At 47.6% G+C, this 12,512-nt stretch overlaps 1 long non-coding RNA gene across 1 annotated transcript in view; it reads left to right on the forward strand.

Annotated features, from left to right (window-relative positions):
- Positions 1 to 237: 237 nt before the first annotated feature.
- The window catches only part of LOC129385164 (uncharacterized), a 261,908-nt gene continuing 249,633 nt past the window's right edge, over positions 238 to 12,512 (forward strand). The window contains exon 1 of the long non-coding RNA XR_011894675.1: positions 238 to 564. This is a non-coding gene — a long non-coding RNA (uncharacterized lncRNA). The remainder of the gene's footprint in view (positions 565 to 12,512) is intronic.

Genomic DNA, 12,512 nt, shown 5'->3' on the forward strand with positions numbered 1-12,512 from the left:
ACGAGGGCGACGAATGCGCGAGCAGTGGAACGAGCTCGTCGCTGTGACAACGTGACGTCGCAATCAGGCACGCACAAGGCCCACCCTTAGTAAGCCAGAACCGTGAATCAGCCGTGGCGTCAGGGAAGCGTCATAGGGCAATTCAGCAAGAGGGCATACTCGGCGAAAACTGGCAATAGGAAACACGTCACGCCTAGCGTTCACCCCTCCGTTAGCTGACGCTAGCATCGAAAAAAAAAATGTGAAATTAACTCACAGACAGCGTTTCTTTTTTATTCTTTCCCGGTAAATCTGAAAAGCTTTGCGTATAAGTGAGCTTTCAGACTTTTTTTTGCTTGCGTTGTACACCTAGCAACAAGCTAACGGCAAACGCCAAACGCGCCAGATGCATACGTCATGCGACAGCCACGCCATCGAAGTGACCGAGGCCGGCTGCTCATGTGAAGTTCGCCTGTTCGTCGACCCGTGACTTTTGGAATTAGCCTGTTTGTTGGGCCCCCAGTGTATTCTTGCGCTCCTTCTTCACTTCGACACGGCACCACTGCACTATTGGCCTACAGCAAGGTGAGGAATTTTGTTAGACAGTCTGCGACGCATTTCAAGCAATTTAGGCTTCTACGGCATGTACGGAACCAAGACTTGTGACGCAATTAGCGAAAAACAGCTCGGCTGTCCTCGCGTAGTTAAATTAATTACTCATACTGGGAGATGCTTGCGACGCTTCCTATGAGCCCCAACATTATTGTAACGTATTTCGGTAGTTTTTGGGCATGCTCGCCGCACCCAGCTTTCTGACGCAATTAGCGAAAATCAGCTTGGCCGTGTGACGCAGTTTCGCGTGAACTGAATATTACTGGGACAAGTCCGTGACGCATTCTCTAACCCCGAACATTATTGTAAGTAATTTACTTAATTTTCGGGATACTTTCGAGGCACGCACGGTGCGCCTGGCGTTGCTACACAGTGATTAAAGCAGCTCAGCCGTGGTGACAGTATGGCGTGTCTTGAATCTTAGTGATAGAAGTTTGTGACGCGTTCTATGGCCCCGCAACATATACCTTCTTTCGGTACTCACGCTTGTCGAAAACGCGACGAGCGATTGGCAGGAGTGATAACACTGGAGGGTGTTGCTTGCGCCGGCTTAACGCACAAAAGATAGCGCCGAGGAGCTGAAAAACCAAGAACTCGAAAATTCTGTCTTCTGAATGACTGAAAACAGGCTTTGCACCCACGCATTTGTCTTGAGTGCGAGTAAAAGGCATTCTTCGAGCGTCTAGCATGGCCTGTGTTGTGGCCACCTCTGTGTATGTAGCGTACTATAGCGTCGGCTGAGGCCAATTTGTTTGGAAACGCGCAGTCGCCCGTGTATTGGTGCTCCTAAGTGCAGGAAAGAATGCCCCGGAAAGGGGGAATGCTAGGAAATCGGATGTTTTCTTCATATTTTATCGTATTGTTGGGGATGAGCCGGGTACTTTCTAAGCCACGGAGTTTAGGTATAACTCGATGTACGAGCCACTAATCACATATGTTGACTAGAATAACCCTGCATGCTTGCAGCTCCCGTAGACACTAGCGCTGCAGTTTCCTCTATTAATTATTGCATGAAACTCTATGCTTGAAATTGGAGACCATTAAACTACTCGTTTGCTGCACCGTTCTTAGATGGCGCCATCCCATTAAGGGCGTTCGGAATTAGAGGCCCGACATGTGCGAAAAAGTGCCTGAAACTTGGAAAGAAAGCTTCGCTATAAAAACAGTTAACATATTATTTAACTTCACCTCTAAGTGCACTTTATTTACTACGCCCCACTTCCGGTTGAATACCTTCGCAGAAGGAACTTGAATGGTACATAAAAATACATAATTAAGTTGCCTTTTGCTGCAATCCAAAATAATAAACGGTCTTCAAGTCGGCCTAATATATAGCGGCAGAACCAGAACATGTTGTAGTCACTGGTGAGTGTGAACGTCCAGTCCATGTCAAACATTCTCAGTGAATGCGTCTGTGACATGTGTCACCAGCCGTGGTTTCAGGCATTATCTGGCACTGTCTATTAAAAAGAAAGACGCCGCGCCTAAACGCATTGTCACAATCCCTACGGACACGCCGGCACATGTGTTAAACTGAGCACATATTTGCATTTATTGTGATTCGTAAACATGTGCGAGAGTTGCGGAATTTATTACGTTTATATAACTAAGAGATGCACTATATAAAATAAAAGCCAGAAAGTACATCCATCTTTTCATTCCAGTCTTTTAGTAACTCCGTAAAACACCTCAGCAAAAGAAACTGGTGAATAACGGGTTAAACTGTAATTTATTTTGGATGGATGGATGGATGGATGAAAAACTTTATTAGCGTCCTCTAGGGCGCGCCCTAGCGCGCAGCGGGCCGCTCCCACGTCGGGACAGAGAGGCCGAGCCTCTCCGCCACGTCGCGGGCCCATTGGACAGCCCATAACTGTTCTTCGAGGTTGGGGCTGTGTAGGACAGCATCCCAGCGTGAAGAAGTGTTACTTTCATGCCCCCGTCTGTAGAAGCCTTAGTGTCAAAGCCTGAGGTCTATTGAGTTTGCAATGTGGAAGGGGGTAGATCCTCCGAGCCAAGTAAAAGTGCTTAGCAATTTCGGTGTACGAGGAAGGAGAGTCCCGATTGTCAGTACCCCCGGCGTCACGTTGTCCGGTAGCTACGCGGTTGATGGTCCCTCGCGCAGCTCCGTGTGCCGACTCATTGAGGTTGGGCGGGGCACCCGCGATCTGTCCCATGTGGGCTGGAAACCAGATCAATGTGTGTGGCTTGATCTCTTTGCTTCCTAATATCCCTAGGGCCAGCTCGGATATGGTTCCTTTGGCAAATGCCCTAACAGCTGTTATCGAGTCACTGTAGATTGATGTCCTCTTGTCGTCCAATAAGGCCATCGCTATTGCAGCCTGCTCTGCGATTTCAGAGGACGTCGTCCGAATAGAGATTGCGTTCATTATTTGCCTTTCATGATTCATGCTAACTACAACGAAGGCCTGTCCGTCGGCGTAGCGCGCTGCGTCTACGAAACTGTTCTCCGAAGCCCGTTCACGAGCCTTTTCCATGAGAGCCTTCGCGCGCGCCCGACGTCTTCCCACGTTGTGTTCTGGATGGTCGTTTCATGGGATCGGGGCGACAGTGATGCGGTCCCGCTGCTCGCGAGGGATGCTGCAGAACTTTGTTTTGATTACTCTGGGGGGAACACCCAGCTCCTGTAAGATGTGTCTTCCAGCTTGTGTGGTAGATAGCCTGACGAACTGGGCCCTCTCCTGTGCTTCCGCTATTTTCTCTAGCGTGTTATGCATGCCAAGTTGAAGTAAGCGTTCCGTGGGAGTGTATATGGGGAGGCCGAGAGCTCTCTTGATTGCCTTCCTGATTAATGCATTGAGCATATCCCTCTCCGATCTTTGCCAGTTGTGCATGGCCGCGACGTAAGTGAAATGACACATTACGAACGCATGTACCAATCTCACGAGGTTATCTTCTCCGAGGCCTTGCTGCCGGTTGGCCACTCTTCTGATTAGTCTGATGGCATTGTCCGTCCTCTTAGTGAGTCTCAGCACTGTCTGGTTGTTTGAACCACTCGACTCTACCATCATGCCGAGAATCCGGATAGCATCCACCTTCGGAATATAGCCTCCGTCATTTGTGCGCAGTCTTATGTCGCATTCGGCGAGTGGCTTCCATCCCTTTGGTTTCGGGCCTCTGCGCTTGGGTCGATAAAGTAGCAGTTCCGATTTGTGCGGTGAGCACCGAAGACCCGTGGACTCAAGGTATCTCTCGGTAGCATCAATCGCCTCTTGCAGGGCCGTCTCTACCTGTCCGTCACTACCTCCCGTACACCAGATGGTAACGTCGTCTGCGTATATGGTATGACTGATACCGTCAATAGCAGAGAGTGTCCTGGATAGACCAATCATGACGAGGTTAAAGAGGGTTGGGGATATGACTGCCCCTTGTGGCGTCCCCTTAGGCCCCAGCTTGATCATGTCTGAAGTCAGGTCCCCGATCTGAAGGGTGGCTTCTCTGTCTGACAGGAAAGATCTCGTGTAGGAATGAAAGTGCTTCCCCAGGTTTAGGCTCGAGATTGCGTTTAAAACGCACGAGTGAAGAATGTTATCAAATCCCTTTTCCAGATCTAGACCTAGTATGGCTCTCGTGTCGCGCGTATTACAGTCAATAATGTGATGCTTGATGAGCTTTATCGCGTCCTGCGTCGAGAGTCCGACCTTGAAGCCGATCATGTTGTGTGGGTAAATGTCGTGGTCCTCCAGGTAGCGTGAAAGCCTGTTTAGGATTGCGTGCTCAGCAACCTTCCCCACGCACGATGTGAGCGAAATTGGGCGGAGGTTATCGAGGCTGGGCGGCTTGCCTGGCTTGGGGCTGAGAATGGTGTTGGCCGATTTCCACATTTTCGGGACTTTACCACTGCTCCATGCTCGGTTAATGATGTCCGTTAGGTATTCGATGGACTTCTCGTCCAGGTTCCGTAGAGCTTTGTTTGTGATCTTGTCCGGACCCGGAGCCGATCTGCCGTTGAGGGCGTGGAGCGCCTGCCTGATCTCCTCAATCCCGAATTCTGCGTCGAGCTCAGGGTTCTCGGAGCCTTCGTAGTCAGGGGAAGGCGGTGTAGGGCCCGATGCGACTGATAGGTACTTCTGCACGAGTTTGGATAAAATTTCCTTGCTCGAATATTCTTGCTTGGCTGTGTGTAGAGTGCGCGCCAGTGTGTTGCGTTGGTTGGTTTTAGTGTTCGTCTCGTCGAGGAGATGCTTTAGGAGGTTCCAGTTGCACCCGTTGCGCATCTGCCCGTCGATCGAGTTGCACACCTCATCCCATTGCTGTTTAGAGAGGGCTCTGCAGTGTTCCTCTATAGTTCTGTTGATTTCCGATATCTTTTTTCGGAGCCTGCGGTTGAGCCGTTGTCCTTTCCACCTGGTGAGGAGGGACTGCTTGGCCTCCAACAGGTGAGCCAGACGGCTGTCCATCTTTTCCACCGGGAGGTCGGTACAAACCTCTTTGGTGGTAGCTTTGATGTCGTGTCTAGCCTGTGCAACCCATTGTTCGAGGCTAGGCTTGTCCTCACTCTCCGTTCGCTCTTCCCTAATTTTGCGAAATTTGTCCCAGTCTGTGTACTGGAACATGCGCTGTCTCTTCTGGTCGACTTGGAGGTGCGTGGCCAAGATATAATGGTCGCTACCAAAGTCTACCCCGAGGTTCGTCCACTTGACCTCTGCAATGCTCCTGACAAAGGTGAGATCCGGTGTCGTGTCACGGCTCGACGATGTTCCGCATCTGGTGGGGAACGCTGGGTCCGTGACTAGCATCAAGTTCTTCTCAACCATGGGGACTTCCATTGGCTGGGGAGCGGCCGGTTGCTTATCCGTATCGCTCTTCTCAACCATGAGAATTAATTTTGAGAACCATGAGAACCATTAATTTTGGAGCATAATAAATATTCGACAAGCGCCAGTGCATGGAGCCTGACGACGCGCGCAGGGTTTTCAAAACTTTGCGCATAATCTTCCACCATAACCACTACCCTATCTCCATATGTGCATCATAGAAAGACGTCATACGACGAGCAAGCAATTTTTTTAAGCGGAAAGGGCAAAAAGACCAAAGTGCGCACGGCCATGTTGAATGCAGATCGACTTCAAAAACAGCCGTGCATAGGCTATGTTCCTGCGAGATGCTTGCAAATGGAGCTCATTTGCACGAACTCTAATTGATGTAAAAGAATGCAATACTCGGAGAACGCAAAATCACTGGGCAGTGAACGTCATTAGGTTGGTACCACATAAATATCTCGGATGGGATCGGTGGCGGTCGTCAGGATCTATGCGGTTTTGAACAGTTAACTGCGGACCAGTTAATTCCAGAAGTTGCATTAATGACAACTTCAAATCATGATAACAGGCCAGAAGCTGTCCCAAGCGCCAGTGAAATAAACAGGAAATATAGCGCTTAGTACTATTACCGGAGGTATAGCATATACAAAGCAGGAAAAGAAAAATAGCAGCATATTCAACACAAAGGAAAAAATAATCAATCTTTGGGCCAGCATATGAACACCTTTGTAACGATGTACCCCAAAGTTAGTTTAATCAAAGAGTGCATGTCTTCAAAAGCTTGATGCTTAAGCGCCGACCGAAGTTAGTTTAATCAAAGAGTGGCTTTGAACGACTGATGCTTAAGCCCGCCGGTTTCTAAAGAAACATGAAGAAAGAGAAAAAAAGGGAGAGAAAAATGGCTAGGAATCGTGCTGCTGTGCACGCTATGTCATTCGGTGGTATGTATAGGCTGTAAAACATACTGCAGCCGTATCATATATTTTTTTTTTGCCAACTGCTTTTCAGAGATACTCCAGGCGGCTCTATCTTAGGGCAGACATAATGTTCGAATGCCGTATTGAAGCTATGGATTCTCAAGGGACTTCGAAGAAACATAAAAAATTTCTGCGTTATATTCTTCAAACACAAACCTAGCGGCTTTTGTATGATTTCTAACCTATACATGGCATATTTAGCCTGTGGATTCCAGTTCGCAGGGCCGTATTCTATCTCAAACTGAATGAGTACAGTTGAAACTACTAACGCAAACTTAGTTGGAGCCAGCTTTCTTCCTTCATTAAAATGTATAGAACTTTACAAAGAGCGAAGAAGGAGCGTCTAATCTTAAGTTTTTTCTCATCTTTAGACATAGAGCACTCACGAAAAGCATTCAGCGTTAATCAGCTTTTGAGATTCCTGGAGTGGCCGAGAATGAAGTGAAGCGAATACCGGCAACCCTCTGGCGTGGTTGAACAGCCTGCATTTCTAAAATGCCAGCGGCAGCATCAGCAATGTACGAAGAAAAAACACCGCTTACACCCAGCAGCGCCAAGAGCGCAGCGTGATGCCAACTCTGGCACTTTAACGTTCTTTTTCAACTGTGCCAGGAGCCACAATACCTTGGGTTAAACTAGGACGTACAAAAAACATCCGCATGTATACATACAACTGCTTGATACGAAGAAAGAGCCGCTATAAACGTGCGAGGTATTAAAAAAAAAAGTAAACATATAGGGCTAAACGGAAGACGAGAAATCCGCTTGTATAGAAGCGGCTAGAAGCGCTAAGTACGTCATTATTGTTCATCAGCAAAAGTAAAGAAGCGGAAAGTTGTAAAAGCAGAAGGGAAAAGAAATTGCCTCTAAGGGTGGATTGAGGCGGTGCGCAAAAAAAAAAGAAAGACGTTTAACTCGCAAAATGTCGGCAAAGCCACCCGAAGGCTCCTTTTGGTTCAGAGACGCGCCGCTTTATCGAGCGTGCCACCGTATTTCATTTCCGGCAACTGCGGCAGACACTTCGCGCCTCCTGTTTTCTGTTCTTTGGTTTGTGTATCTAGACTCATCTTCACTTAACTTTGGAGACTGAAAGCGGGAAGTGGACGAGCTTACATAAAGATAAAGAGGCGGAACTGGCCAGTCATTTTCCTGCCTACAGCTTGCCAGCTCTGAGATTACAGTGCAACAAGGGTAAAAAATATCAACACAAGTAAAACGAAACACATGTGAGAAAGCTTACGAAATAAGCGAACTAGATGTGCGTGCAGCAGCACCACTGGGGAATATTGCACTCAGGCTTTATGGTCTGTCAACGGAAACACAGTCTAATAAGCACGTACGTGGTTTTGCCAGAACGGAAAAGCAATTTTCTTGTTTGTTGCAAAAGCGCTTGCACATCTCACACACTCGCAGTCGTCCGATTGCACGTGATAACGAGGGCGGCAAGCTTTCCATCGTCTCTGTCGCTAGCATTATGGCTTGGCTGTTGTGCTTCGCAAGATGCGACTTCCATTAGATTGATTTTCGCGGTTTCTTTTTTTATAACAGGAAGTTATAAAAGAGTCTACGAAGAATTATTGATGAAGGCAATGAGTATACATGGAAGTGTAGGAGCCCTGAATGGTGTTGGCCATTTCATCAACTTAAAGCTTTTGTCATTGCGCAGTCTCTACCTCAGCCAGAAGCCGCTTGCTGAAAAAAGGCAACGACATCACGTATTGTTTTCAATTGTATTGCTTGAGTGTCTTGGTACTTTTCACCATTGCTTTGAGAAGTTCCTGGCCAGACAGAAACAACGCACAGCAGATTTTTAAAATGCAAATAATTTCAACGCTTATTAGAAGTTAACGCCTACATTGCTTTAACTTGAACACGTAGGATATGTTGCAGCAGTCTCTTTACAGTGTCGCTCAATCATCACTTTAATATTGCACAGGTGCCCGATGTCACCGATAAGCAGCTGTGCCCGATGTCACCGATAAGCAGCTGAAAGCGTTTCATGTTGGTGCGGAGCTCCGATTCATAGTCACCGCAATTGTGCGTCTTTTTTTTCTTCAGTGCAATATTACGCTTTACAAGTTACCATTGTAGCGCCCGCTGTTATCTCTCTTTGCATTTTACGCGTGACGACATTTAGTGGAATGCATGGGTTTCGTAAAGCTGATCATGGGCTTACCCGACACAGAACTTAAGTTTTGATGCAGTAGTCAAGAAAGAATTACAGACCGTCGATACTGGTCTCTGAAACTGGCCTGCAATGATAAGATTAACAAAAGTTCTTTTCTTTTTTCAAGTGAGTGCTACTGTAAGCAACTGATGCACTAAATACAGAAATTCCGTACACGGGAGTTCTCACATATTTCGGAAGTCTTAGCAGTCAGTTTTGCAAGTGACCAAAATCTGCGGAAGTCTGCATAAACTTCACTATATTCCTTCGGCATACCAAAGCCTTTTGAAAATGCTTGCGAATATCTGAGCTTATATCAGATAGCAGACGTTAGAGTCAACACACGAAAAAATGTGTTGGCTATCGACGTCACACATGAGACTGCGCTGAGAAATTTGACTACAGTTACAAAATTAGGTGGCGTTAAGCTCCGCTCGTACATCCCCCAGAACAGTGGTTCAACTACTGGTGTCATCTACGACGTGGACGTCTCCATCTCCAGCGCCGACTTGCCGATCCTAGTGAAGCCTGCCGTTGATGGCGTCGCCATAACACATGTGTATCGCCTCGGCACATCCCGCTGTGTGAAAATTATATTCAAGGGCGAGACTCGCCCTTCGCACGTCAAGGTGGGCCACTTTAGACGCCCTGTGCGACCATTCATCCCAAGGCCACTGCAATGCCGCAATTGCATGAGGCTGGGACACGTGAGTGCCGTGTGCGAGAACACGAGAGTTTGCTCACGCTGCAGCGAGCCCCACGCTGCAGACTCTTGTGCAGCCATGGTTCTCAAATGCACCAATTGCCTTGGGTCCCATGATGCTTCCTCGAAGGACTGCCCCAAAATTAAGAAGGAAAAGGCGATCTTGAAGCAGATGGCGAGAGACCATTTGTCTCGTCGGGAAGCTGTTGCGGCCGTTAGAAAGCGACGCTCCCGACGCAGCCGGACTTCAAAGAACGCTGATACCTCTATGAAGAGTACGCCCCATCCGACATCACCTCCTCCTCTGCCCCGTAGGCCTGGGGCAATTCAATCTAAATCGGACAAGGCCATGGCGGAGAACAATACAACTTCGTCCTCACTACTAAAGCAACAGCCAAAGCCAGAACAACAGCGGAAGTCACAACCGAAGCCACAGCTGATGCCGCAGCCGATGCCACAGTCGATGCCACAGTCGATGGTACGGCCGATGCCACAGCCGGAGGAGATGCCACAGCCGGAGGCGATGCCGCAGCTGATGCCACAACCGGAGCCGGAGCCACGTCAAGTGATACAGCTGCGCACGGCTGTAGAGCGAACAGCGCAAGTTCCTGACAAATTGCCTGAAGAAGACCGGCAAGTCGTTATGATGCTCCGGTCTCTGATGAATACCCTTCGAATACTCTTAAATAACCTGCACACTCTGTCAGCGCGAAGTGCAATGCAAGTGCTAGATGCTCTCAATTCAGTACTTGCAACTCTTGAGTAAGCATCATGGCTCACCCGCATTATTATATTCGCTTTGAAGTCAGAACGGCTGGGGTTTAGCTTAAAAATATACTGTCACGCACTGGAACGTACTGCGGACGCCCACCGGATCCTTGGTCTTCACTGGCACCTTCAACGTGCATCACCAGCTATGAACGTATCGACGGAGCACTTGCTTTGACTTGACTGATTTCCAAGCACTTTGCTGCGTGTACAGACAGTGTTCCCTCTATCCCGCTTTCCTCTTTCTGTTCCCCCTTTCCCTTCCGCCAGTGTAGGGTAGCAAACCGGACGCTCGTCTGGTTGACCTCCCTGCCTTTCCTCTCTTTGCTATCTCTCTCTCTTTCCTCCATCTAGGGTGCTGGTTTGTGGAATGGTTAACAAACTTACCCTTAAGTGGAAGATTTACTTCGGGAGCAGCTATCTGAACCCATGGAAGCAGAGAAATTACTTTGCAAGACAACCCATGCTCCGATTTTTTTAGGTTTGTTGCACTTGAAAGAAAAACTAATATCTAGTCACTGTAGAAACGAAGTTTTAACTCGGGGCATCAGTTAAAAGATATACTGCTCAAAGTTGCGAAATCCAAGGAAAATAGCATGGTTTCAACGCCGTATTGACGCAATAAAGGATATCAGAATGTTATAAAGCGCACATAACAGTACATCGTAAGCGCACGAAATTTGTGTATTAGACACCGCCTTGAATTACTACACAAGTATGAGAATAAAACTTTTGAAAGGCAATTGTAGCACGTTCTTGTAGGCAGCACATTGATATATCAAATTTATCCGTTTGAAATGCTCTAACGATGCAGTTTACGTAACTGTGATATCCGTTTTTGGCACAGAATTACAGATTTTATGTATTAATTTGAATATTTTTACCTCAATGGTACCAGAGCAGTATTACATGAGGGATGGAAAAAGAAATGCAGCGGTTCTCAGTTAATGTGCAAAATACTGACTCTCTATGCCCAGTCTTTTAACATGGTGATATGGATGAAAAGTCGTTAGTCTTGTGCCTTACGTAGAAAAAAAATCTTCTGGAAAATTTTTGTACGGGTACGCTCAGAAATACGGTGTTAGGATGTCTGATAGGTTGGTCTGATGAATACATTGCTTAGTGGCAAGGAGTAGAAAAATTATGATAAACACGCAAACGCAAGCTTTAACGACGAGTGTCAAGAGAAGGAGGGCCAAGTTGAGATTTTACGAAATTTATATTTATTTACGTGCTAAGGGCAAGTGTACCAGCCATAGGACAAACCTGTACTCGTGCGGGGGCAAACGTCGCTAGTGTGACTTGTCTACTCCCCTTTATGTCCAACGCATTTTCCTGTATACTGCGCCTGCTCTGCCAACGCCGGCGTCTTCCTGCGCGTTCTACCAGCCTGAAAGGGACGCGCTGCTGGCATATATCACTGATAGCTATAACCACCAGTACCGACGTCCTCCTCAGTGCCTTAATCATGCGGCCGTTTCGTGGCTGCGACGAAGGTTGCGCTGCTGGCTGATATTTGATTGACATTATGTGCCGACCAAGCCACTGCACGAAAACCATTGTGGAACTCCGCTTAAAAGCTACGCTGTAGAACAAGCCGGAAGAACGGACGTACTTTCTATCGAGTAAGACTTCAGCTTTACTAGGTTGGTTTTACCTAGCCTCTATGAATGCTCTATTTTTTTTTTTTTTGATGCCAGAAGCTTTTAGAGCACTGAGATGTATACAGATGTATACACAGTCAATAACAATACGAGCAGTAACAACTATACAAATGCCCAATGCTCTCAAACATACTTTTTCGGCCATGTCTGGCGTCCAGCACACGCAAGAGTGAAATAGAGCAATGAAGCGAAAGACGCCGTTTCACAAAATAGCTATACAAAGGAGCGACACACGCTAGCTGGAAGGCAGACGGCATGGTCACGTGACGCGAAAGGAGCCGGCCCTCTCTATGCCACTCTGAACCAGAGGCGAACTTTCGAGAATGAGTAGCGGGATGTATCTCTAGAAAGCGTGTGGCAATATCCTGTTAGCATAAAACTGCACCAGTGTAACAAAAAAAACTCTGCTGGTTTTTATTAGGGATGAAGCGATAAAGGGGGACGTAAAACGTCTTAAGTGTGCTGCCGAGTGTGTATTCTTGGATCTGGAGGGCAATCCCAATTGCTGTCCCCCAGATTTTGGACCTTGCCGTTGGGTGCGGTAGTTGGCCGAGGTTGAGAACTTTGAGATGAAAACTGGAGGGTTATTTACATTATTTACAGTGAGAGTACAAAGAAATCAACAGTCATAAAGTCATTACGGGCCGGCAGGAACTCGGACGCTGCGGCCCGTGGCAAGAAGCTCGAAAGAGATGAATGAAGGAATGCTCTCTTGCTGCTCCCGGTCTCTGGCTTTTAACCCCTTCGGTGTATCGAAGTCACATCACGTTCAGCCAATCGGCGAGCCCGCTCAGGTGGCGTCATTTTTGGCCAATCGGCGAGCCCGCTCAGGTGGCGTCATTTTCAGCCAATGGTAGG

Source organism: Dermacentor andersoni, chromosome 5 (assembly GCF_023375885.2).
Source record: "Dermacentor andersoni chromosome 5, qqDerAnde1_hic_scaffold, whole genome shotgun sequence".
Taxonomy (NCBI): Eukaryota; Metazoa; Arthropoda; class Arachnida; order Ixodida; family Ixodidae; genus Dermacentor; species Dermacentor andersoni.